At 41.5% G+C, this 27,860-nt stretch overlaps 1 long non-coding RNA gene across 1 annotated transcript in view; it reads right to left on the reverse strand.

Annotated features, from left to right (window-relative positions):
- Positions 1-27,099, reverse strand: part of LOC117087782 — a 36,830-nt gene extending 9,731 nt beyond the window's left edge. Inside the window, exons 1-2 of the long non-coding RNA XR_004438912.1 lie at positions 26,596-27,099; positions 10,924-11,055 (exon numbers count right to left, since the gene is read on the reverse strand). This is a non-coding gene — a long non-coding RNA (uncharacterized LOC117087782). The remainder of the gene's footprint in view (positions 1-10,923; positions 11,056-26,595) is intronic.
- Positions 27,100-27,860: the final 761 nt, after the last annotated feature.

The following is a 27,860-nucleotide window of genomic DNA, read 5'->3' on the forward strand; positions in this document are numbered from 1 at the left end:
GACCTGTAGGCCTCACCTAGACTCCACATTTTACAGTATCCTCTAGTGATTCTTATACACTGAAGTTTAAGAGGCACTGGAACTATTGGATAGTACACTGCCTTTTACTGAGAGAATGGTAACTCAGGCAAATCTCCCAGCAACTACTTGGTTAAGCATTTCCTTGCAATTTGCAACACCTTGAGATGACCTTGAGATTATCTTGGGTGATCAAGGTTGATTCTGGCTTCCATTTTCATGTGATCTGAAGACAGGGCTGGAAGTAGTGGATGTAGTAAAAGCAGAAATGATTTCTCTTTCTAGATCTACAGCAGACCCGTAAATCTTCCCCTTTTTCTTCCAAAGAGAATTTGCAAAATAGAGAGAAAGGAGAGGGGAGAAACTGATGAATTAAGGAAGGAAACAGACATTTGTTAAGTTTCTACCCTGTTCTTGGAGGTTTTCCATGTATTCCTTCATTTAATCTTTACAACAAGCACCTTTTTAAGATAAGGTGACTGACGACAGGTTTAAGTGATATGCCCAAAGTCACCCACACTGCTGGGTAACAGAAATGGTATTTGGCTTGGATTCAAAGTTTACACTTTCACTGTACTCTATTTTCTCTTAAAAAAAAAAAAAAAGAAAAAGGGAAGTAAATCAAGATGAGATAAAAGGGTGGTGTGGTAGGTGTGGTAGTCATTAGTGCTGTTTACCAAGTATCTCCAGTTTTTAGTCTCTGAGGTATGTGAAGGATTATACTTCCTGCCCTGCTTAGAAGTAGGTAGGAGCCATGTAAATAGCTTTGGCCAATGAATTGCCAGCAGAAGTTTCATGTTTCATTTTCAGATCAAATATTTAATTGCTTGTGGACACCTTACAGAGCTGTCTCTCTTTCCTCTGCCATGAAAATTGCCAATATTCAAGATGGTGGTTGCATCATAAACCTGTGTTCCATAGTGAGTGAATATGCTCACCAAAAACCCCCACCAACCTATGACAGACACATAATGAGAGTGATAAAAGCTTTGTGTTATTTTGAGCCCCTGAACTATGATGGTTGCTTGCTACCGTAGCATCACTGAGCCCATCCCGACTCTTCCAGATGCTAGGAAGAGGTGGGAAGGGAAACAGTTAACATTTCTACACTGCATCTTTTTCACTTGAGACTCACAGCATTCCTATGAGAAAGGTAAGGAATGGATATTATTTATTATGTATTTATAAATTACTATTTACAGATAATCTAATACTGACATAGCAGTTTAAGTGTCCCGCACAAGATCACAAAGTTTGTAAGTGGAAGGGCTAGGTGTGGAGCACAGGGCTTGTAATGACTGATCTTTCTTCAATGCAGAACACTTCCTCCAAAAAAGGACTGGAGCACCATTGCCTGCCCTTGGGTATACTCAGATTGGAATATCTAGCTTTGTACTCACACTCCTCTTCCCCCACCACTCAGGAGGAATCCAAGTTATTGGGCAAAAATCAGGCCAAGGAAAAACAAGTACATGCAGTTGCCAGCAGATGACAACATTGGGTCTTTGCTGGGGTTAGAAACCACCAGAGAAAGTTCACAATGATAACCCTCAATGACGTCAACTGTAAGGAGCTCCACTGTCCAGTTTGAGGTTTTTTTTTTTTTTTTTTGGAGAAAGGGTCTTGCTCCATTGCCCAGGCTGGAGTGCATGGCACAATCACTGCTCACTGCAGCCTCAGCCTCCTGGGCTCAAGTGATCCTCCTACCTCAGCCTCCCAAGTAGCTAGAACCACAGGTGCATGTTACTCCACCTAGCAAATTTAATTTTTTTTTTTTAGAAACAGGGTCTCCCTATGTTGCTCAATCTGGTCTCTAACTCCTGGGATCAAGCAATCTTCCCACGTTGGTCTGTCAAAGTGCTGGGATTACAGGTGTGAGCCACCATGCCTGGCCTGAGTTCATCTTTCATGTGATTGCTTTTGCAAGATAGAAAGGCAAAAGTCAGTAGTTGCAGGATTGATCTTTATAATATGATCTTAAAAATATTGTCTCCTAATTTGCATATGGAAGAATCTCAACTGAATAACCTCCTTCTAAGCAGTTCACTAAACAAACCAAAGTTCTCCCTTTTTCCTATAAAGCACACTTCTAATGCAGGTTGAAGGCTCATGGCAAGTAGGCTACTGTCCAGCATGTCCAGGGTCCTGCTCTCCCATCATTGAGTGCTATGTTTACTAAGAGTCTATTAGGTTCATTCCCAGGCTTGTTTATTCTCATTGTATTTCTTATTGTCATTATGTACATTAATGTAATGTGAGTCCGAAAAAAACAGATATTTCTGTGAAGACTGGATAGAATGCTTTGGAAAGATTTGATAAAAGCAAGTTATTAAAAAGAGTGTTGGCAGATCTGTAACAAAAAATTGAGAAAAGTTATGATCTATATGGAACCTGCCCTCAGAATGCTCTTTTAGTTTCCCAAGGCTTCACCTTCTGTGTTAAAGAAACAAATTGAAATTCATGGACAATGCGTTGTGAGTGTGATTTATATAAGAAAGGCCATCTAGAAGTCTTAGCAATGGAATATAACCATGTTTTTTAAAAGCCTAAGTCATATATCAAATGATTGTCAAAACGATACCCCAAAACAATGTATAGGTTTTGTGTTAAAATAAAATGAAATATTTAAAGTATGGATCATTTTTAATCATTTCTGAATTCAAACCCTACCTATTTGTCCCAATTGCTTCTGATAGAAGGACTTTCACATAATTACTTTTCCTGTTTGCCATTTTCCCATTTCCCCTTCCACAGACATGCTGTGCTACCTTTAGGTGTAAGGTCTTTCACATATCTTTCTTTACCCAATTAGCTCATTCAACAATATTTATTTAAAAAATTTTTTTTTTTTTTTTTTTTTTTTTTGAGGTGGAGATGGGATCTCCCTATGTTGCCCAGAGTGGTCTCAAACTCCTGGGCTCAAGCAATCCTCCCACCTCGGCCTCCCAAAGTGCTGGGTTACAGGCATGAGCCACCACATCTGGCCCTCAACAAATTATATCCTGAACAATTACTATGTGCCAAGCACTGGTTTGGGTGCTGGGCATAGACCAATGAACTGTAGAGCCAACAGTAGAGAAAACAGACTTTAAATAATCAGAGAATCATCATTTAATAACTGTGATGTGCATTATGGAGAAATTCAGAGTTCACTCTGTTTTTATGTAACTCAGACTTGGGATGGATTTCCTACTTCTGAATGGTAAAGTAAGTGTCTGAATAAATGAGCCGCCAGCCTTCTTCTTGTATTCTATTTTTAATGCAGTTTCTTTGGGCCAAATGATCACCGTCATCCTTACCAGCTCCAGGCTGTGATTCTATAGTGGCTGGAGTGCCTTGGAGCTTAGAGCAGGTTATTTTAGTTTGCTCCATGGATACTCTCTCCACCCTTCTCCACTTATGATGGTTAATATTGAGTGTCAATTTGATTGGATTGAAGGACGCAAATTATTGTTCCTGGGTGTGTCTGTGAGGGTGTTGCCAAAGGAGATTAACATTTGAGTCAGTGGACTGGGGAAGGCCGACCCACCCTCATTCTGGGTGGGCACAATTTAATCAGCTGCCAGCGTGACCACAATAAAAGCAGGCAAAGAACATGAAAAGACTAGACTCGTATCGTCTTCTGGCCCACGTCTTTCTCCTGTTCTGGATGCTCCCTGCCTGCCCTCAAACATCAGACTCCAAGTTCTTCAGTTCTGGCTTCGCTTCCTTGATCCTCAGCTTGAAGACGGCCTATTGCGGGACCTCATCCTGTGACCGTGAGTCAATACTCGTTAATAAACTCCCTTTTATATATACATCTATCCTATTAGTTCCATCCCTCTAGAGAACCCTAATACAACCCATTCTGTTCCCCAAGAGGTGGACCTTTATGGACCCAATCAACTGCCTCCCTCACCCTGTGCCTCTAGGAAGCTTGGAAAGCAGGACATGATGAAGGCTGTGGGTTTTGTTCTCCATATATCTATGTGCAGAGTTGTCAAGTGTTGGCAGCATCTCTCTTGGCAAAGCCACCGCCCATGTCAAGCAGCATTCTCTTTATAGCTACTCTCTAGGTCAGGGATTGTCAAACAAGGCCCGGACTACGGGGTGGCAAGCAAAGTGCCTAGGAAGTCAAGGTTACCCTCGGAGTTATGCAAATGCAGGGCCCAAGAGTTCATCCTTTCTTAAATTTTGCACCCTGGACACCTCACTTGCCTTACCCTTGTCCTGGCCTTGATGCAAACTTGCTTTGTAAAGGCCTAGAGAATAAATATTTTAGGCTTTGTAGGCCAAACAGTTTCTGATGCAAGTATTCAATTCTGCTTTTGAAATGTGAGGGCAGTCATAGACAATATGTAAAGAAATGGCCACAGCTGTGTTTCAATAAAACTTTATTTTCAGAAACAGGTACTGGGCCAGATTTGACCCATGAGCCATAGTTTGCCAACGCCTGCTCTAAGTGAGACAGTTCCCCACGGTTGCTTAGTCTGGGACAGCACAGTCCCTTATGGTTTCCTTTAATCCTGCTCACATCTTTGCAAAAAGCCCCTTTACTAAGCTCCCCTCAAATTATCCAAATTGAGTGTGCCATCTGTTTCTTGCTAGGACCCTAATTGATGCACTTGGCTTTGCATTTCTCCAACACAGGCTTTAATTGCAGAGTACCAACAACAAAAAAACAACAACAAAAATGGAGACTACAACCAATTACTCTGTATCAGGGAAGGGGTGGTGTTTACATGTATTCATCCATTCCCAAATATGATAGAATATTTCACAAAGTTGCAGTACACGCTTAAAGTTGATGGCAGCTGAAATAAATAAGCCTTTTTTTCCTGGGTCCTGCAGTCTCAACCCTGGTGCCCTACTTGTCCTCTTCTAATGGAATGGAGGTCTATTCTAATTAAACAAGAAAACACATCTTTTCACAAGGGGAGAACGGAGGACATTGTACTCTGTACCTCAAAGAAAGCATGCTTTAATAATCCTTTTATAATCCCTGCTTTTATTTGTAGCTTCCCAAAGCTTTTGCTGGTAATAAAAGGATTGTAAAGTTGACAAATATAAGCAGGGACAAAGAAGTTTGGGGAGATAATGCTCTGGTGAATGGGCTAGTATTTGAAAGTGTATTGATCCCTCAACACATAGAAGATGATCATGAAGAGCCAACGCTGCCATCAATCAGGGTGATATTTCTATTACCAAGTAAAAGCCCTTCTAGGCAGGGCTATCCATTTCTTATATCATGTAAGAATTATGCTTTATGCTGAGAAAGATAATTCAGGCCAAAATGCAGGGCTTGATATCTGAAGATCTGGATTCAAATCAGGCTTCATAGAACTTCAAACCTACTGCTTTATCACATGGAAGCAGCAAATAGAGCTGTAACAAATGCAGTGTGTTCTGTTGTGGGGTTGCAGACACCATTATGACTATCGCAAGTAGCAACCATTACTCCTTCTGGCAAAGCCACCCATTTTCACCTGAGGTTCCTTCACTCTCACACTTAAAGCCTCACACTGTCCACTTCTGGTGGCACTCCATCTCTGGGGCAAGGGTGGAACATGTGACCAAGCCTAGACCAATTAATATACTGTGTCCCTAGGGCAGAGAGATCTGTTTAATTATAGGCAAATGATCCAGTTAGAGTCGATGAGACTTTCTAGGAAAGTGATTGTATGGACTGTCCTTTCTCACTAGGCTTGAATGTGAGGGCTGGAGCTGCTGCAGCCATTGCGGGTATATGTGGAGCCTGAGGCTGAAGTCAACAGAGTAGAAGGATGACATTGTTCAAGCCCCACAGAGAGCCATTCCTAAAGCTGGCATTGGTTGGGAAAAAAATATAGACAAGTTTTCACACTTTCCTTTATCCAAACCCTTTGTAATGTGACTTTGCAGATTCTCCCATTGAGAACATTAAGAGATGGAAACTACTTCCTACTCCTTGAGTACGGGCTGATCTTGTAACATGCTTTGACCAATGCATTCCAGTGGAAGTGATGGTGGGCACTTTTGATGTCAGAACCCTGCACCATGTAGAAAAGCCTAGGCAAGCCTGCTGGAGGATGAGAGACAATGTGGATGAGAGCCAAGGCATCCCAGCCAACAGCCAGAAGCAGTGTTGCCTCACTGACCCACAGCTAACTGCAGATCAATAAGGGAGCCCAGCTCAGACCAGAAGAAACATTCAACTGAGCCCAGCCTAAACTGCTGGCTTGCAGATTTTGTGCAAAATAAACAGTTGTTTTAAGCTACTGTATGTTGAGGTGATTTATTATTCATCAATAACTGATACACATCCCATCCCTGAATTTTTCAACTTATATGAACCGATAATTTTATTTTTGATGTAGTCAGTTAAGATTGGGTTTTCTGTTATTTGAAATAAAACAATTCTTGACACATCAAAGATGTGTCTTCATTTCCCCCACTAGATAGCATCATTAGGGATTCTGTCTTATCCTTATCCAAAGCACTTGCCCTATCTGGATCCAAAGCTGAGTGATTGATCAATAACTACTTACTGATTGACTATGACATATTGACAGATTCACAAATCACATTTTGAAGAGCAAAGAATATATTTGCTCTTGAGTCTCCAATGTCATCTCTAGGGGAATTGTACTTTATTTGGCTTAGATCCTCAACAGAAATTTGGAAGATACAAGGCGCTTCTCCAACCATCACAGTAGCTGAAAACAAATATATCTGAGACATCATACCTAAGGAACCAAACTCTGCCATCTCCCTCAAGGGAACCCAGAAAAATCTGGGCCTTAATTCTATCCTCTTTGCTATAAAAACCTGAAATGATGTCATCTTTTTATTTCTAAAATAAAATAAAGGCATGTAATGCTTCTAGGCAAGAGGTCCAGATGTATCTGCCTTTCCTGTCCTCCAGGACATCATCCACTTATTGCTACAACTTGCTGCATTTGTCCTGCAATTTATGTTCTTTTTGAAAAAAGAAGAAGGAAGAAAGAAGAAGAAGAAGAAGAGAAGAAGAAGAAGAAGAAGAAGAAGAAGAAGAAAGAAGAAGAAGAAGAAGAAGGGGGAGGGGGAGGGGGAGGGGGAGGGGGAGGAGGAGGAGGAGGAGGAGGAGGAGGAAAAACTAAAGCGGGATTCCATAGAAGTCATCCTCTACTTTAGTAAAAAGGTAGAATCCGCCTGACCTATTGTGTGTGTCAGAGTGGAATCCAGCAGCCAATTATCTCCAAGTATTGGCAAATTGTGTGTGTGTGTGTGTGTGTGTGGTGTGTGTGTGTGTGTGTGTGTGTAGAGGGAGAGAAAGAAAATGTAGATATATACTGGCATTTTTATTCTTAAATCAGAGGATAACCAGGCTTTCTTCAGCCCAAGTGAGTTTACATTTTAAATTCTTAAACGACTGGTTTTTTTTGTTTGTTTTTTTGTTTTTTGGGGGTTTTTTTTGTTTGTTTTCTCAGATCTGCAAAGGTCCAAAGGAAGAAGACTTTGTTGAAGACTGAAAAGAGAAATATACTTTGTGGAGAGAGATAACTCCACTCAGCACAGAGATCAGGAAAGGGAATCACAGACTGACATTTACCCTTCTCTCTGAACTCTCCCAGGCCTCAACAGCTCGTAATCTTTCTTCATTCTCCCTCCTTCTCATTCACAGGCTCATCTCTTTCCCCAAGAAGACTCAAGAAAAAGTTCAAGATAAGAAATTCCATTTATGAGAAAAGGAAGGCACGGGTTAATTTGTTTTATCTCTTCCAACCTGAACAATGGATGTGAGTTCTGACAATTGCTTGTGGTCAGAACCATTCAAACTTTCCTTCCTCATTAGATGACAAGGCTGCAGCGTGAAGAGGATGCCATGTTGGGGAATTGGGTGCCAAGGAAAAGACATTCGAAGGTGCATGAACAGAGTGAAGGTGGTGCAAGCAAGTGCAGAGGAGGTGGGGAGACTGGAGTGCTGGGAAGGAGAGTCAGCAGAAGCTAGCAAACATGAAAGACACAACACAAAACAAGCAGTTGTGCAAATTAGGATGATAACGGGGGAGTGGTCAAAGGTGTATTTCTCATGGCTCACCCAATGCAAACTTGGTCTTATGATCCTACAAGACTGACTGCACCTGGCCTCGGCATCCCTTCAGCCTCTTCCCCAAAAGGACTCTCCCTTATTGCCAGCCACACAAGCCTTCCTTCATTTCCTCTAATAGGCCCAACTTGTTTCTGCCTGCCGGTCTTGGCATTTGCTGTTTTTTCTTGCCATTGCTGGCTCTTTCCCAAACACCAACTCTCAGCCCAAACAACATCTCCTCTGGGAGGCCAGCCTTGATCACCTTTATACAACACAGACCCGCTCCTGTCCATCACTATCTCATGACCCTACAATGTGCCCCTTCGTGATAGCTCACACTAGTTAAAACCATCTTGTTTGTGCATTGCTCACTTGCCCCCTGCCTGTTTCTGGCTCTGGAAGGTCGGCTCCCTGTCACTGTCTGGTCTGCTGTGTGGTACCACCCATGCCCAGCACCTGGCCTGGCACATTGTAGGAACTCAGTGCAAACTTCTTGAGTGAAAGAAAAATGAAGAAACTCAGCCTTGGGAGAGAAAACAACTGTTAAATGATTATTTAATAAAATAGAGTATTAAACTATTTTATATTAAGTATTAATTTATTTCATAAAATATTAATTGTCTTTACAACAAGTGTGTCCTTAGTCATTGGTGTTTGTGCTTTGTGAATCTTCACATCCTATGGGGCCAGTAATGGGTGGGGGTTTTAGTGTGGGAAGGGGGTCAGGGAACCAATCTGGCCTGCAGGGGTTACCTGCCCCATGGGTGCCTGCAGGTTCCATGTGGTTTCAGTGGCATGGCACCCTGGTGGAAAGAGTGGCTCAGAATTGGTGGGGTATGGTGATAATTAAAAGCAAAACAACTTTTAGTTGATTATTGTTTTTTAATTCTATAGAGACTATGGCCCTTTCATTACCTACGCCCTGTGGGGAGGCTTTTCCCACATCTGTCCCACTCCCACCCTCATACTCCACTGGTTTTTTTCCCTTTTTTGAGTGAACACATGCACTGGAAGAGCAGGTGTCCTTGAAGGGAGGACCAGCTCCATGACAGCACACATGTCCTCCCAAACACAAACGTACACAAACAAGGAACAAATTAGAATCTATCCTGGCTCCTGGGAACCCTTGCTCTCAGGCCACTAAAGCACCTTGATAATAAATTGTCCTGTGCCTGCTAACTTCGTCTCCACCTGCTCCTGGCAGAAATCTCTTCCCTCATTCCAGTAACTCTGGAGGGCAGGTGGAGTTCTGTTTATCCGTGTCCACAGGCCATGCCAACCAATGACTCATGGCTTTCCCACTTCCAGGAAAGCCACATGGCCCGGGATAAAATAGAGTAGGGAATGAGTAGGAGGAGAACTGGTCTCTTTATCCTAGCAATATGTACCTTGTGATGGCAAAAGACCTAAAGACAGTCACATTTACTTCTCATCTCTACCCTGGCCCTTTCACACCTAACAGAGTATGGCAATTGGTGCATGGATAGCACTGAGCTGAGTGACCCATCATTACCTCCTGCCATCAGACACTTATGTTCCATCCCAGTAGGGCCCCTAGTCACAATGAAGATCCAGTCTCTATGCTACCTCCATCTGATTTCTTCCTTGATCTCTACTCCTTTTATCCCACTAACAAATTTTGTATTATTACTTTCCATTTGTTCAAAAGTATATATTTGTTTGTGCACAAAAAATAAAATTTCTCCTTTCGTATGGTTCAAATTTGAATCCCACATAAGTGATATCTGGAAGCAAGTTGCTTTGCTGGGGAGATTTGTGAAATTTCCTCATACTCATGTTGTGAGCTACTTTGTGGTCCTCATCTCTTTTCACACGGACAAAGCTCTTACAGAAATTAAGAACTTTATTTTGTTGTAAAAAACCAGATGTAAGCCCATTGAAAGGAGAAATCTTGGCTCTCTTTGTTATTATAATAAATTTAGTACGAAATTGGTGGTTAGAAAATATTAAAAGAAAGGAAGACAGAGAAGGAGGGAGGAGGAAGGTAGGAAGGGAGGAGAGAACTAGAGAAAAGGGGGAGGGAGGAAGAAAAGAAATTAAGTTGTCCTGAAACTCAACTGCTAGGACAGTTACTGTGAGTAAAGAGGAAATAACAGTTTATAGAAAAATATGTTTCTTATTTTGAAAAAAAAAGTTTGGAATAAAAAAAGTACAATGACCCCTATTTTTTAGAATTATGAGGAGTTTGATGAGTCACATAAATGTTTGTTAAACATCACTACTTCTACTTAAAAGGGGAAAGTTTTAACTAGAGTGATATTTGGGACTTAAAACGTCTGTGGTACCAATTTTATCTATTTCTCATCCCAGAGCAGGAAGTTTGCATTGTTTATGACTGAATATTCAAGTATCTTTCTCCCACTAGGATTTACTGTAGGTTCATGGTAGTGACAAGGAATTTAAATAAAAGTTTTTAGGTCTCAGTCAGTAAAAGGACCTGCGCTAGCCTAGAGAAAGAGGAAGAGGGGAGACAGGGTTGACCCAGCGCTGGACAGAGGAGTCTGAAGACGTGCATGGGGAGAAAAAAACTGAGCTCATGTGACCCAAAGTCAAGTGTACTCTGGGCTTAGGTCTCAGCTGCAGTATTTATTGGTCATGTGACTGTGAGGATCATTTCAGCTCCCTGAGCCTCAGTTTACTACTCATCTACAGAATGGAATTAAAACATTAAATGAGATAATGCATTGCAAGACGTTTAGCTCAGAGCAAGGCATGTATTACATATACCATAACTGTTAGCTATTATTATGATTATCTTTGTTGTTAGTATTATAGTCAAGATGCCTACTGCAAGACTAAATATATATCAAATGTTTTCTGTTGAGCATACAACTTGAGCATATTTTCCAACTTACATTACAGTTCCACGTAGCCATGTGGCTGGATTCTGAATAATGACCTCTTCCAGACACGACTTACAAAACCTCTTTCCATACTCTCTCATTTCTCTCATCTTCCAAGCAGATCCAACAGAGGACTTCAAAGTCCTAGAAGATGGCAAAGTGACAAGATAGAAAGAATGTCATCCATGAATGATAGTGTGGAGCAGAGCTCCCACTGCCTGCCCTGCTGGCCGACATTGCACAGGAATGTGACATAAAAACACAATTTCATTTCTCTTATGTCACAGAAATTTGAGGACTCTTCCTTGTAGAAGCTAGTATTACTTAGCCTAGCTAATGCCAAGGAAGACTAAGGAAGTCTTTCAGATGCTTTGCAAGGACTAACCAGAAGACATACATAAAAACAGCTTCTCTGAAATTCCTTTTTGTCACCAATCACTTCTTCAGGGCCTCAGAATATGAATTCCAGCTGCTCTGTCAACCAATGTCTAGAATCATTTTTGCTGTTGAGTGCAAAGTCTTCATTCATGAGGGTGCTCTCCAAACGCATTCATTCCATGGTGTTCATTTCTTGGTATAGAAGCGTATGAGGAGCAGCACACTCCCTGGATCTATATGCTACATTATCTGTATTAACAAGAATGCTAGGCTGTACCCATTCATTATCTACCAGCCTGCCAGACAAAATGATTCACCCTAGACTTACAGGTTGAAGTCAATTGAGTATCCTTTGAACTGGAGGGAGAGGCGCTTCCACAAAGTGGTGAGAGTTTTATGGCAGAAAGTTCTACTAATGACACCACTTCAGTGCTTATCAGGAGCAGGCCATATAATCCCTTCCCAGAATTACATGTTGGTCGGTTCAGATAAATAACACAGATCTCTGTCATTTATAATCCAAAATGTTAACAATTAATTTCCAAAATCAATCCTGAAGGGGGCTGGAAGCCTAAATCTCTAGGTCCAGGCAGACCCTGCTCCATGAATTTCTCGTGAGTCAAAATTTAAGCCTTGAAACTTGTAACCAACTGTTGTCAAGACACAGCTGACTTAGGTAATCAAGACAACAGTATTCAGCAGTAACCTGGGTGAAACGTACTCTAAGTGTGAATTAATAAGTCGGGTGACACGAGGCCCCAGATGTTTCCCACTCTGGCAATATGCCCGAAGTGATGATAAGCAGATTTACATACTTAACTAATATGTTTATTTAAAAGAAATTTCCAAATCCAAAATAACATCCAGATTTCTTATTTGGCTGCAGATCAAAAGACATCCTATCAATAAAGACAGAATCCAGGATAAACCTTTTCAACATCTGCTTAAAACCAAACAACAGATTTGAGAGTTTTGGTAAAACTTAATTGCAGACAAATTTCACTGCCTCTTACATAAATATATATTTTCATGTCCCTGGGGTGGTTCTGACCTCATCAATTTTCGTGTTCACAATACACAACATTGTTCTTTTACCAGCACCAACAATTCTGCCTTTATGGAGAATTCCCGTCCCAAGGTTTTCTTTCAGACTGAAGGATAAACAGACTTTCTCTCTGGCCAGGAAAAATCGAACAAAAGTTGGGGGCATGTGCTAACACTTGGAATGTTGTAGAAAAGAAAAATCCACCCCTCTACCAGTAAGATCTTTGTTTTTCTATAATTACTAGAAAGCGTTTATTTGGTCTCCATCTATGATATATCTAGAAGGAGAATGGAGAAGTAGAGATGCTCCTTGAGTATTACTTTTTTTCTTTCTTTCTGGTGTTTTATTGATTCCCCAAGGGAAAGCTTAGTAACTGGATCAAAGTCTTAATAGATCTGTGTGCTTGTGAAGGAGATAATAATAGGAGGGGTGTTGGCCATAGTAGCACTTATCCCTTTAGTGTGAATTAGTTCACTTTCTCCAGGTCTCAGCTGTCTGAAATTGGACCATGATCCTTGGGCACTGAGACTTTTTTTTTTCCCATCTGGCCAGTGCTGCAATTGAGCTAAGGATTTGGTTCAGAGACTCCTTTGCCTAGGGATCTGTTTAATGTCAAGACCAGTATTAGCTGGTTGACCCTGGGGTCGGGTGACTTAGAGAGTCAGAAGTCATCCATGTTTGCTGCTGCTCCACCCTTTGAACTTAGTCATGATAAACTCCTGGGTCCAATCCTGTTACAGCTAAAATAGCAAGAAAAAGGTGGTAGAAGCAAACAGAAAAATGCATACTAAGGCACCAATGAGATATCATCTTCCTCTTCTCAACTGGCAAACACTTTAAAACAGGGGTGTCCAATCTTTTGGCTTCACTGGGCCACACTGGAAGAATAATTGTCCTGGGCCACACATAAAATACACTAACACCAATGATAACTGAGGGGTTAAAAAGAAAATCACAAAAAAATTCTTATCATGTTTTAAGAAAGTTTACAAATTTATGTTGGGCCGCATTCAAAGCCATCCTGGGCCACATGCAGGACAAGCCTGCTTTAAAATATCCCATTTGAAAATAGTTCAGATTTCCCCAGTTATAGGTGACTTATCAAATAACTATATATGTATGAAATTAATATATCAAAAGCCTTAAAACATTTCCAACCTTTGACCAAAAAATTGTTCTTCTAGGATGTATCTTAAGAGATAATTATCATTTGTGCTCAAATTTAGCTATGAAAATGTAGTTTTACTTATGATATGACAAAAATATCACAAATGACCTAGGCGTCAAACAATAGAGACCAGCTAATTAAACGATGGTCCACAACTTATATAATTATTAAAAATATTTAGGACATTTACATTTAATAAAACTCATAGGGCATTTAGATTATTTCTAATTTGGGCTTTTATGAATAAAGCTACTATGAAATTATTGTATAGTTTTTCTTTTTATAAATAGATGCTTTCATTTCTTTTAGGTAACCCTCCATGAGTGAAATAGCTGGATTATATGGGAAATAAATGTTTAACTTTATAAGGAACTACCAAACTTGTTTCCAAAGTGATTATATCATTTTACAACCCTGCAGCAATGTGTGAAAATTCTAGTTGCTCCACCTCCTTCTCAATACTTGGTTTCCCAATCATTTTAATTTTAGTCATTCTGGAAGGTGTGTAGTGATATCTCATTATCATTTTAATTTACATTCCCCTAATAATTAAGAATGTGAGCATCTTTTCATGTGCTTATTTTCCATTTGGGTATTTTATTTTGTGAATTGCCTATCCAAACCTTTTATTTTTTATTAGGTCATCTGTCTTATTGAGTTGTAGGAGTTCTTTATATATTCTGGATATAAGCCGTTTGTCAGATGTTTTGCAAATATTTTCTCCCAACCTGTGGTTTTCATTTTCATTTTGTTTATAGTTTTCTTTCTTTCTTTTTCTTTCTTTCTCTCTCTCTCTCTCTTCTTTTTTTTTTTTTTTTTTTTTTTTGACAGTCTCGCTCCATCACCCAGGCTGGAGTGCAGTGGCACCATCTCAGCTCACTGCAACCTTCACCTCCTGGGTTCAAGTGATTCTCATGCAGCAGCCAGGATTACAGGCACATGCCACCACACTCAGCTAATTTTTGTATTTTTAGTAGAGACAGGGTTTTGCCATGTTGGCCAGCCTGGTCTCTAACTCTTGGCCTCAAGAGATCTGTCCACCTCGGCCTCTCAAGGTGCCAGGATTACAGGCGTGAGCCACCGTGCGTGGCTTCATCATAGTATCTTTCTAAGTGCAGAAGTTTTGAACTTAAGTTGCTTTTGAGAAAAGGAAATGTTGTGGTGCTTAGTGAAAAGATTCAAGAGCACCCATCTTTCAACCCCTGCTCAGCCTCTGTTTTTTTTAACTTGGCTGCCATCTCCCTTGCTGTGTGGACTTTTCCTCATCAACCCAACCATCTGGTGCGTACTGGTAGAAGCTGTGAGTGTGTAAGGGCAGATGAAGTGTCAGGGAACAACAGTAGAAACAGAAACCAAACCTAACCTGTCCTGGAGCTTCCCATGTGCTCTAGAAAGGGAAGTGCCTTGTCTGCTGAGGCACCTTCTAGTACTTTCCGGCTTTAAACAAAGCATGGATCTTTGCATTCACAATTAACAAAAGCCCTTGTTCAGGTATATTTGGCACATACTGTCATGCTTCTTTGTCACAAGCAAAACAAGAAACTAGGGATTCTTCAAAATTCTATTAGAAAATAGACCTTTCAGGAAATGTTGCAGAATTGGCTTTCTGGGATATGGGGCCAAATATTCCTTCATTCCCTGAGAACTGACTGCTTTCTGCTGTATGATCCAAATGAACTCCATATATACATACTTCATCATGCCTCTAAATTTTTAGGGCACACATTTCTTTACATGTCTACCTCCTGCAACTACACTGGAAGGCCCTTGAAAGCATGACCATGTTTTATACATCTTTGTATGTACAGTGCCTGTCTTAGTCCATTTCTGTGGCTATAACAAAACACCTTAAATTTGGTAAATTATAAATCATAGACATTTATCTCTCACAATCATGAAGGCTGGGAAGTCCAACATCAGGGCACCAGAAGATTTGATGTCTGGGAAAGGCTCACTCTCTGCTTTCAAGATGTTGCCTTCTTGGTGCATTCTCACATAGCAAAATGACAGAAAGCAAAAAGGGCCAAACAGACTTCCTCAAGATCTTTCACAAGGGCACTAATTCCATTCACAAGGGCAGAGCTTCGTGAACTAATCACCTCCTGATGGCCCTACCTCTTAATATCATTGCATTGGTGATTAAGTTTTAACACAAATTTTAAAAAGACACAAACATTCAAACCATAGCAGTGCCTACCACAGAACTGATACAGAATAAGAACTCAATGCATACTACTTGAATGGCTGAATGAATTAAGTGAATTAATTGTTCATATCCCCAAATCTGAGAGATATCTCTGTGTTTACTAATCTATTTTGTTAAAACTTTGCTCTGGAGTTGGACAGACCTGGGATCACATCTCAGCTCCAGTTCTTGCTAGTTGTGTAACTGGGACAAAGTTCTCAGCTTCCTTTGAGTCCCATGGCTTATTAAAGGGGAACAAGGGTTATAATTATAAATAACTACCTCATAAGAGTGTGTGTGGACTCAATGAGATAACACAAAGTATGTAAGCCAGTGTCTGGTTCATAGTAAGTGCTCTGTAAATGTTAGCTCTGATTATTTATATGCTGTGTTTTATATGACCCAATTCTTAAGAAATAATATTTGCTACAGGTAAAAGATGATGGTGTTGGCCAAATGTGCATTATGTATTTTAGTCTTCATAACAACCTTGACCCACAATTATTATTATCCCTTTCTCAGTTGTAACTGAAGTGACATGCATGAGGTCACAAAGCCAGTGATAAAGCTGGGATTCAGACTCAGACTGACCAGACTCTAATCTCTAAACATAGTCACTCTGTCCCTTCACACAGGAAAGCATTCTCTGATTTGGAGGAGGGAATTCCTGTAGCCAAGGATGGTGGTATAGGCCATAGACATGGGGTTGGCAAATTGCTTAGCCTAGAAGAACAAGAGTTAGCCAGCTTTGGGGACTCCCAGTTCTATCCCTCCCTCTTATGGCAATAGGATTAAGTTCTGTGTATTAGTCCATTTTCATGCGGCTGATAAAGACATACCCAATACTGGGTAATTTATTTAAAAAAAAAAAAAAAGAGGTTTAATGCACTCACAGTTCCACATGGCTGGGGAGGCCTCAGAGTCATGGCAGAAAACACAAGTCACGTCTTACATGTGGCAGACAAGCGAGAATAAGAGCCAAGTGAAAGGGGTAACTCTCCTTATAAAACCATCAGATCTTGTGAGACTTACTCACTACCATGAGAACAGTATGAGGAAACCGTCCCCCATGATTCATTTCTCTCCTACCAGGTCCCTCCCACAACACTTGGGAATTATGGTAGCTATAATTCAAGATGAGATTTGGGTAGGGACACAGCCAAATCATATCAAGTATATTGCAGAAAACTCAAATAACAGTGGCTAAAACAAGATACATTTTTTTTCTCTCTTACATAGGAAAAGAGCAGCCTAAAGCTTATTTAGCCGAAAGCTGGTATGGTGGGTTCCAGTCCACAGGACCAAGGTCCTACTTTTTTGCTCCTCGAAAATAAGCATCCGGGAGAAGTGCTGTTCTTCCTCACAGGGCCTGAGATTCTCCTCCCCTACCAAGTGTCACCTTTCTGCTGGCCTGCAAAATCTCCTCTGTCTCTTCAGGCAGCACCAGATACACCAAGCAGACCAAAACAACATCACAAAGGCTGTGAAAATTAAACTGTCTTTCGAACCACAGTCCATGAAAGTATGCCAAGACCTCTGTGCTAAACCTAAACAGGCTGACTGCCTGCTAAAATAAAAGATTAAAATAGGATCCAGAGTCTCCTAACATAATAACCAAAATGTCCAGTATACAGTAAAAAGCCATGACACCAAGAACCAAGCAAAACACAAGTGAACTAAAAAAGACCATCAACTGACAGCAATGCTCAGATGAATCAGATCCTGGAATTGCCTAAGGATTTTAAAGGAGACATAGAAATGCTTCAACAATCAGTTACACATTCTCTTGAAACAAATGGAAAAAATATAAAATCTGGGCAAAAAATAGTTTTTTATTTTTTTTAAAAAAGGAAACCACAGAACTATAAAATATGCAACAGAAATAGAAAGGGCATGCCTCCTAGCCAGATCAGCCCTTTAAAGAAGTGCAGAAGAACCATTCAATGGTTTCCACCTAATCTCCCTGGCTACTTTCCAGCTGCAAGGAATACTGGGAAATGTAGTCTTTAAGCAGGCACACCAATAATCGACTGGAGTTTTATCAGGTAAAAGGAAAGAATATGTATCGGGTTACTAAGCTACCCAGGTCTGCCCCTGAAACAAAGGGCTCATACATTGGGAACAAAATCAAAGCTCTGGGAGTTTGCATTGGAATATGAGCTCACTATGGATAAGACCAAAGAAATCCTGTGCACACGGATGAGGATTTTAAATTGTGGTTCAGGCTGGCATGATCCACAGTCACCACAATTCCTGTATGCCTGCAGAAAGACAACTTGATGTGACCTAATGTCACTAACACCTCGACAGGCTCACCTTTTGAGGGAAGGCCATTTAATTACCTGATTAATTCGCTCATCTTAATTAACTTGTTCCTATTGTTGATAACCTTGTATTGATTGCTCTGCTGGTAGTAATTAGAAAACCGGTGAAGAAGTAAGGAGAGAAGTCCAAGGAGAGGGGGAGCACAGCATACAGATTTTCTTCCTATCTCCTGAGAATCTACCGTGTAGGCTGTGAGCTTAGCATTTTTGCTTCTCTTTTTAGGTAAATAAATTATAGACACAAATGATGTTCTCTGCTGCTTATTTATACCCACTCCACGTTCCTTCTTAGAGTATCTGCCCTTTTCATTTTTTCAAAGCTCTCATGAGCCTCACATGGCCTGCCACCCCCATCAACCACAGCTGATTGGATAAGCACCTGACCTAGGCTGGGCTAGTCACATTCGACTGTTTCAGAGTTCTGAATCAGAGCATGAAGAAACAGTACCAGTTAACTTTGGATGCTGAAACTATAGGACAATGCGGACTTGGAAGGTGGACGAGGTAGCTATTTCGTGATAGCCACCGTGGACCCTGTATTCCCACCAACAATCAGAGAGTACTTGTCAGTTAAGTTCACCAGACTCCTAATGGCATTATAGTTCTCCCACCAAATAGAAAGGGCATGTCTCCTAGCCAGATCAGCCCTTCAAAGAAGTGCAGAAGAACCATTCAATGGTTTCCACCTAATCTCCCTGGCTACTTTCCAGCTGCAAGGAATACTGGGAAATGTAGTCTTTAAGCAGGCACACCAATGATAGACTGGAGTTTTGTTAATCAGGTAAAAGGAAAGGATATGTATCAGGTTACTAAGCTACCCAGGTCTTGCCCCAGGGTGTATAGACTACCTCTGATTCTTTGATAGAAGTTTCCCTGTACATTAGCTCACTCAAGTTCATTGCCATTTTTTGCAACCCAAAGAGTCCCTTCTATAACAAAGCACTCTCATCATTGACTTCTCTCTATTTTAGTTTTAAGTGCCTCTGGTGAAAATGCAAAGCCTATTAAAAACAATAGAGTGGGAGTTGCTATCAAATAAAGTATAAACTGCTAAACTGCTAAGGCAAGACCAATGCTGTGCTAACTCTTTCCAACCCAGTAAAATGAGGCTCCATTGCCCATCACTAACATGTCACCACCTCCCCTACTGACTTAGTCCTTTGGGACCCCCCAATTCTCATACGCCACCCAGATTCCGGGAACTCTATTGCCTCCCAGAAGTAATCATAGTCAACACTTAGTGGTAGTTATTTTGGCTTGGAGCCATGGCCTTGCAAAGCTAGTATTGAAGTGATGCTCTTCTATCTAATTTGATTGAATTGAGTGTTCCAGTAAGACTGGTGATGTTTTCCTTGCTTCAGGGTCCATCCTAATGAGCAAATGCTGCCTTACTTTCATAGAAGGCTGTAAATGTAGGCTTGTAAAGAAAATCTTTACAAACACTTCTGGGTGTCTTAGAGATCACCCAACACAATTACACACAGGATATGCTGGGAAGTACTAAAATAAACCTGATTTATCCTCCACATATACCTTTCATTTGCTATTGTGGCTTCAAAGCTCAAAAAAAAAAAAAAAATAGAGAGGTGTTTCTCTAAACTTTCACTATTTATTAACTGAAAGTATAATGGAAGTGAAACAGCCAACAAAAATTAAAAGCAGCTTACTCAGGGATACAGAGTCATGACTATGTGGAGCCCCATATTCTTCACTTCTTTGTCTAAAGTCCTCATAAGCACTGTCTGAGTTTGCATGAGTCCTACAAACTACAGCAACTCCCAACTTCATTGAGAAGAATCAGGACATCTTTGCAAAGAAGGCAGAGGAAAGCCAGGTGCTGCTTATAACACTTTGATGGCTACCCAATGTCAATGCTTTTTTTTTTTTTTTTTTTAACCAATCCTGACAGCAGAAATCTGGAAGCTTGATCCTAGAAGCCTGAAGAGCCCCCAACATAACCCTGAACTCTCACATAAGAGAGGAACTGTCATAGTTTGTTTGTCATAAACAGAAAACCACAGACGAGGTAATTTATAATGAACAGAAATTTATTTTCTTACAGTTCTAGCTACTGGGGCATACAAGATCATGGGACCCACATCTGACAAGAGTGTTCTAGCTGCATCATTCCATAGTGGAATGGCCAGAGAGGGTGAGGGAGAGAAGCAAAAGGGGGCTAAACTCATACTTCTATAAGGACCTCCCTCGTGAGATAACAGCATTAATCATTCATCAGGACAGAGCCCTCATGGCCTAATCACCTTTTAAAGGTGCTATCTCTTAATACTGTTATAATTAAACTTCAACATACATTTGGGAGGGAACACTTAAGCCACAGTAGGAACCAACTTCTTTTTCTGTCATTAAAGGAACACTTTTTTCCTTCTCTGTTGCCTGCATCCTAACCAGATCCTAAGAAATACACAAGCTTCTATGTTGACAAATACTTGTCTACAATGCTGTTTAAATGGCAGCATGGCATTCTAGGATATGGAAGTGCCACCATTTACTCAACCAGCCCGTTCTTGGAGAATGTTTAAGCTATTTCCAATATTTTGCTATGTTCAACAAGGTATTAAGAAACCCCTAGTAGCTAAGAACCTATGTAAATCCTTAGATATCTTAGGCTAAACCTATATGCTAGTTTATGTGTCCCAGTTTAGCTGGGCCCAGCGGGACCATCACACATATTTAATTTTTTTGGAAACTTATTGCCAACATGCGTCTCCAGAGAGGTAGTACACCAAATTATGCTCCTACAAAAGTTGCAGAAAGTTGCCTGTCCATCCATACTGTCACCCACAATGGTGATTATTACTTTTTATCTGTGACAATTTGATTTATGCTGGGATTTTGCACCTAGCAACAGGGTAGCATGTTGTCTCTTAGTCTAATAATAATCTCCCTCTCACTCATCACCAGCACTACCAATTTCTCTGCACTATAGGTACTAGCATCAAAATATTCCCACCACATTTACTTAATTTTGAGGAAAAAAAACAGTTATAACCATTTATTCATTCACTCATCACACCAATATTATTGAGTCCTACTTTGGGCCAGCATTGTTATGGTAGATGTTGATAATATAGGGACAGACAATACCAACCCTCCCATCCCTCCCACCATTTACATAGTAGACTGCCTGGGGCTCATAGTCTACTCACATCTCAGCACATGAGATAGTCCCATAATCACATTCTCTTCTATCTCTCTCACAGGCACTCACTCACCAGTCATGGAGAACTTAATGGGTATCGGGTTCTTAATCCTACTGAGTATAATTGGAGATGACCACCCTGGCTGACTGAGCACAACACCAGGCTATTCGTGAATGATTTGGTTATTAGACATAATCAGAGTGGCCATTGTATGCTAAAAAGGAGACCCAGTCTCCATCCCATGGAAGATGACATTTTTCGGACTGCCATCCCTCAGATCTAGATGGTACTGTCTCCCTGACACCCAAATATCTTCAACCATACAACCAAGCCATGGTTCCCATCACTCTTCAAACCCCTGAGCATTTAAGCAACCCAAGGAAGTCAGAGCTCTGGAATCTTTCAGGAATCACAGTCTCAAAGACAGATGGACTCTTAGAAGAAGTAGAGAATTCTATATGGTAATCTCTCCCAAGTCACCTCTCCTGTGCCCTGATTCTACAGTAGCTATTCTCCCACCTTCACAGCTTTCCAGGGTAGATACATGGGAGGACATGACCCAGAAGCCACGGCCCTTTCCCACACACATCCAGAGGCAGCACACAGGTGTTAGGCCTGCAAAGAGATGCCCAGATATTATGATTTGAAGTACAGAAACTTGACAACTGATCCAAGCAAACTGGGATCTCTCTGAATTGTTGACAAGCCCCCCAGTCTAGTCACAGAGGTATGTCTCTTGCAAATTTGACAGGAAAAAATAATGTATCTCTCAGCAGCATTCCAAGTTCAAGAAGACAGTGTGTGTACATGAGTGTATATGTTTACATACATGAGTATGTGTGCTGTGGCAGGGGGCTCTTTGGAAACCATCCAGCAAATACAGGTGATGGCTTAACAGGTTGATATGGTTTGGCTCTGTGTCCCCACCCAAATCTCATCTCCAATTGTAATCCCCATGTGTGGAGGGAGGGACCTGTAATTCCCACATGGCGAGGGAGGAAGGTGATTGGATCAAGGGGGCAGTTTCTCCCACGCTATTCTCATGATAGTGAGTTCTCACAAGAGCTGATGGTTTTATAGCTATTTGGAAGTTTCTCCTTCTCTCTCTTTCTCCCTCCTGCTGCCTTGTGAAGAAAGTCCTTGCTTCCCCTTCACCTTCGCCATGATTGTAAGTTTCCTGAGGCCTCCCCAGCCATGTGGAACTGTGAGTCAATTAAACCTCTACCTTTTATAAATTATCCAGTCTCAGGTATTTCTTTATAGCAGTATGAAAATGGATTAATACACACATGTATGCCAGTTTCTATTCTGCTATTTTCCACAGGGCAAGAGAAAAGATTTTAAGCTCTGCCCAGTTTTCATCGCACATTCATTTATTTGTTTTTGTCTGTTCCCTGATAGAACATAAGCCCTCCAGGAGCAGAGGGCTTGTCTATCTTGCTTGGTACTACCTCCCAATAGCCCAGAAGGGTCACTGGCATATAGAAGTTGCTCAAAAAATAAAGTAAACAAATAGGTCGTCACATTTCATTGACAAAGCCATCTGTGAGGGGACCTCTATCATTCATTCATATTCTCATTCATACTGTGTGGCTGATGCTATGCCAGGCATAAGCCATAGTTAATTTTCTACCTCCACCCTGCCAGGTGCCTTTTGGAGCCTAAATATATCACCAGAGATGGAAATGTGCCCTTGTTAGCATATTTTATCTGTCTCTTCAAATCCATTTTGGAACAAGGGAGGAAATAAAGACATTTGATTTATCACCGGTGATGTGGATGAACTTATTCCCCCCACCCCGCATATACACACACTCAAACATATGGGATTCAGTGGAAGAGATGTGGTTCCACTCTATACTGATATCCCTGCCTTTTCTCCACAGTGCAGACAGGCAGGATCCCATTGGACTTAAGCACACGTCTCAAGTTCACCACCTCTCCTTTCCCTCCAACACAGAGTCTCAGCTTAGACTGGGCCTCATCCTCCACAGAACAAGTCTTTCTCATCCTAAACTGGGGATCTCCAAAGGGGAGTATACCTCCAGCCAAGAATCAGGCTAGACAGCCGGAAGCATGCCTGCAGGCTCAGTCTTCTCAAGGCAATGTTGGGAGAAGGATCCCCGGGGAGCAAAGTCTCCTGCAGCCAGCTCACTGATTACTGGCACCTAGGTTTACTGGGGCTGGCTTCAGGGCTTGGGATCAGGCACACTGCCATCTCGACAGATGGGCATGTGGGTAGATAGCCAACAGATAATGCATGAGCAACAAATGTGTTTGTCAAGGGTAGTTTTTCCAGGCAGGAACATCAAAATAGGCTCATCTTTTTCTTTTCTTTTCTTTTTTTGAAATAGAGTCTCACTCTGTTTCCCAGGCTAGAGCACAGTGGCACAATCTTGGCTACTGCAACCTCTGCCTCCCGAGTTCAAGCATTTCTCCTGCCTCAGCCACCCAAATAGCTGGAATTACAGGTGCACACCACCACACCCAGTTAATGTTCGCATTTTTAATACAGACTGGGTTTCATCATGTTGTCCAGGCTGGTCTCGAACTCCTGAACTCAAGTGATCTGCCTGCCGCCAGGGCCTCCCAAAGTGCTGTGATTACAGGCCACTGCGCCTGGCCCCAAACGGGGTCATCTTGAGTCTTCACTCCTGTGTGCCTCCACTGGAGGCTGCAACCTGAGTAGTGGGAGGAACCTGAAGAAGAGCTACCTAACTCCTGCAGAAGGAGGAAGGGGTGACACCAGGGAGCATGAGGTTAGGACACCCCTGGGAGGAAACAAAAACTTCCACCCCTTATTTTCTATGCAGGCAACAAGAGGGAGTGAGGTTAGACATGAAATAGATCCCTGGGGTTCTGCAATATTGCTCCCTCTCACAGCTGAGAAGTTGTTAAAACCAATTTTGTGACACTCATGTAGCTATGATGAGCTTTGAAAAAGAACTGGAAATGTGCAAAACATTGACAACTGCCCTGCAATCTTCTCCCCGGGAAATAAGAAGTTCTATCCTCATGAGCTATAAATTATGAATATCATGACAAGTATCCAGAGGTAAGAAATGTCAGCCCATGTACTGACACTCCTTTATCCCCACTCACAGCAGACACAGCTAATTGGTCACTAAGTATTTAGAATTTTCTCACCAACCGAAGGTCGTACTTCAGACCTTCTTTTCAACACCCCATATATTCACAGGGTACAACATTCAAAAAAAATACAAAAGGAGAGAAATCTCCCTCCCACCCCTGACCCCAAACCACCCTGTTGCCCTCCCCAAATGGAGACCAAGGTACCTGGTCTCAGAATCTCTTGTGAGGCAGCATTTTAGGAAACTAATAGCTTTGAAAGGTGAAACTGATCAGATTTAGAATCTAGTTCTATTTCAGAAGAGCGACCCCACTGTGCTTCAGCCAGTAGTGAGCTGAGATAGAGCAGACTTAGCTCTGTAGCAATGACAGAGATCCAGAAAACACTTTACATTGAGGGGCACCACTTTGCCCACAATGATCAAGACATTCCTGAACAACATCTGGGCTTCACAGGAACTGATGTCCGCAGCGCAGGGCGGCACTGTCAGAGCTCCAGCCTCTGCTGGCAGGGTCTTTTTGTGGGCTATCTTAGGCTTGCTCTTAGGCATCGGGGTCAGACATCACACTGGGAAATTTCACAGGGCTGTGAATGTTGATGAAGTCTTGGGAAAGCAAGGGGCAGCAGAGCAAGCACTTGGCCTGGGAATCAGAAGAATCTGGGTCCTTTGGTCAGTTCTGGTATCTTTCAGCTGTGTGACCTTGGGAACATCATTTCTCTTGTGTGGCGTAAAATGAGGGGGCTGCCCTGTTGAAGAGCGATAGAGAGAGTGGTTATGCCCACGAGCTTTCAAGCCGGGCCTGTTAAATTTGAATCTTCTTTACATCACCCACCAGCTTAGTGACAGTATGCAAGACACATAAGCTTTTCGAACTTTCGTTCCCCACAACTTAAAGTGAGGGGAATAACAGTACCTACTCCATGAGGTTATTGCAATAATTAAATGGGTTCACAATACATTTAAACCATGTGGCATAATACCTAACACATGATAAACACTCAATAAATGCCAGCTATTATTTTATGATGACTTTCAAAGGTGGCATTAGATCGTAACAGGAATAGACAGAGGAATGAACTACCTATCTTAATACTAATACTCCTGATGACAACTGGCTTCCAAGTTATTAGAAATTTCTCACTTGGCTGTGGCTGCCACCCATGTACTCCAAAAATAGTATCATTAATTGTTGCAGCCAATGATTACCATTAGGGAGGTTTATGATGATGACCATCTTCCACCAAGATAAAGCTTTTACCTTATCACCAAAATCAGCTAGGCCAATAGAGAGATAAGAAAATGCTCACAGCAAAGCCAGGCATTTGGATCCTGAACCCTGAAGATGGGGTCATGACTTTTCTTCTCGGTAAACAAAATGTGGGAGATCTGTTTGGTGGTGAGAGGGTTTGGGTCTCATCTTATCAAAGTGGCATCAGACTTCCATTAAGGCCTCTTCTTGATATGTATCATTAGGATATCTGTTATGAGTTGAATTATGTTCTCTGAAAAGATATGTTGAAGTCCTAATCCCTGGTACCTGTGACTTTGTAGATATAATCGACTGAAGACAAGGTCATACTGAATGAGACTGGGTCCCAATCCAGCACAGTTGGTGTCTTTGTAAGAAGAGGAAAAGAGACAGACATGCTTGGGGAGAAAGCCATGTGATTACAGAGGCAGAGCTTGGAGCAATGTGTCTACTCCAAGCTGAGGAATTACAAGGATTTCCAGCTAACACCAAAAGCTATGAGAAAGCATAGAATACATTTTCCCCTACATCCTTCAGAGAGAGTATGGCCCTACAGACACCTTTATTTCAGACTGGTAGCCTCTAGAACTATAATGAAATAAATTTCTCTTGTTTTAAGCCACTCAAGTTTGTGGTAATTTATCACAGCAGCCCTAGGAAACCAAGACAATCCTTGATGAGGGTAAATTGTGGGCTTTGTTTCAAAAAAAATCAAGGAAAGATGGAGGCACAAGATCTTTTTGGGAAAATCTATGACTATTCTCATTTGCACATATTTAGAGAATTATGCACGTAAGGAATCTACCAGTAACATCCTGCTAACACAATTTTCATTGTAGGGACCACCTGGCTATTCCATCACCCTGGAAAGCTCTTGGTCCTGGACCTTACCAAGTAACCTTCCTTCTAGCATTCAGCTTCCTGTGTACATTTCACCTCCTCTGGGATGCCCCCATGGACTATCCTCTTAATAGTAGCTTAAAACTCTAGATCATCTTTATCTTTTATCTTTTTCCTGTTACATTGCTCCAAAATGTAATACCATATGAAATCCTCTTGTTGACTTGCTCCTGTTAACTTACCTGACTCCACTGTGGTGGGCTGTGAACACCACTAGAGGATGGTACTGTCTTGAGTTCCACTGTCTGTAGAACCCAAACAAAAGCCTGGCTTGTAACAGGTACACGATTCCATATTCCATCAGATCTAAGACCATCTCAATTGTGAGATACATCACCATTACTGTGTGTGACACTCAGGAAAAAAAAAGTGCTGCTAATTAAACTCTAACCTGACAATGATGAAGAAACATAACCCAACCTTAGAGATGTTAAATCACACACACAAAAAAATGTGTCTTAGATGCAATGAAATATGGTAAAGGTTTCAGTAACAACAACCTCCACACAGGGTTCTGTTCTTGAAAGAATCACTCAAGCCCTGTGAAGACCAGTGTTTGAAGTTGTAGCGCTGCCCCTGAGCACAGTTCTAAGAGTGTGAGTGGAGGGAGAGAGTAGGGTAGGTGTCAAAGAGGACCTCCAGATGAGGCCAATGCATCAGCAGCAAGGAACATTCTGGCCATTTCTGAGACTCATGATGATGTCATAGAGCGTCAGAACCCTAGTATACCCTAGACCACCCAAACGTCCCACAACCTATCGAATCTCACAACACATGTTTGGATAACACTTCCCAGCCTACAACGCACTTTGACAGGGGTTTTCAAACTTCCTCCCTCCTCACATCCTTTTAAGGCAAGTGAGTGTGGAAACTCTGGTTCAGAGAGGTTAAATCACTTGTCTAAGGTCATGCAGATCATTAATGTCATAGCCAAGACCTGAGCAAGTTCTCCTAATGCCATGTCAGGCCTCTTGTCACATGCTCCATTGACTCTAGTGCCTAACCCCTGCTCATCACAGAGCTCACATTTGAACCATTGTTAAACAAAATCTAACGGAAATGACTTCATTCAGCTGGTGAATATTTTGGAAGATTCCAGAAAAATATGAAGAAGTGCTTGAGTGTTCTTAAGGGAATTGTCTAACATCTTGGCTCCTGACTCATCCTCAGATGTCTTGCAGCCACCTTGTACCCATTTTAAGCCCAAGGGCTCTTTAATGTAAATGAGTTACTGAGCAGGTGTGAGAAAAAGTCTGGGCCCCTTTGAGGGGGTGTATTTTGGAGCAGTTTGCTGTTTTCTTAAAGCCTGGGGAAGAGTAAGCAGTAATCAATAGTGAAATCTGCCTGACTCTCGGAGGCTCGATGAAGGTGCTTTTGAAGCACATCACAGAGCTTGATTTTCTGTTATTTAGTGCCAAAAGTTATTACCTCAGCAGCAGTGCAATGT

The sequence above is a fragment of the Trachypithecus francoisi genome, unplaced genomic scaffold (assembly GCF_009764315.1).
Source record: "Trachypithecus francoisi isolate TF-2019V2 unplaced genomic scaffold, Tfra_2.0 Lachesis_group10, whole genome shotgun sequence".
NCBI lineage: Eukaryota > Metazoa > Chordata > Mammalia > Primates > Cercopithecidae > Trachypithecus > Trachypithecus francoisi.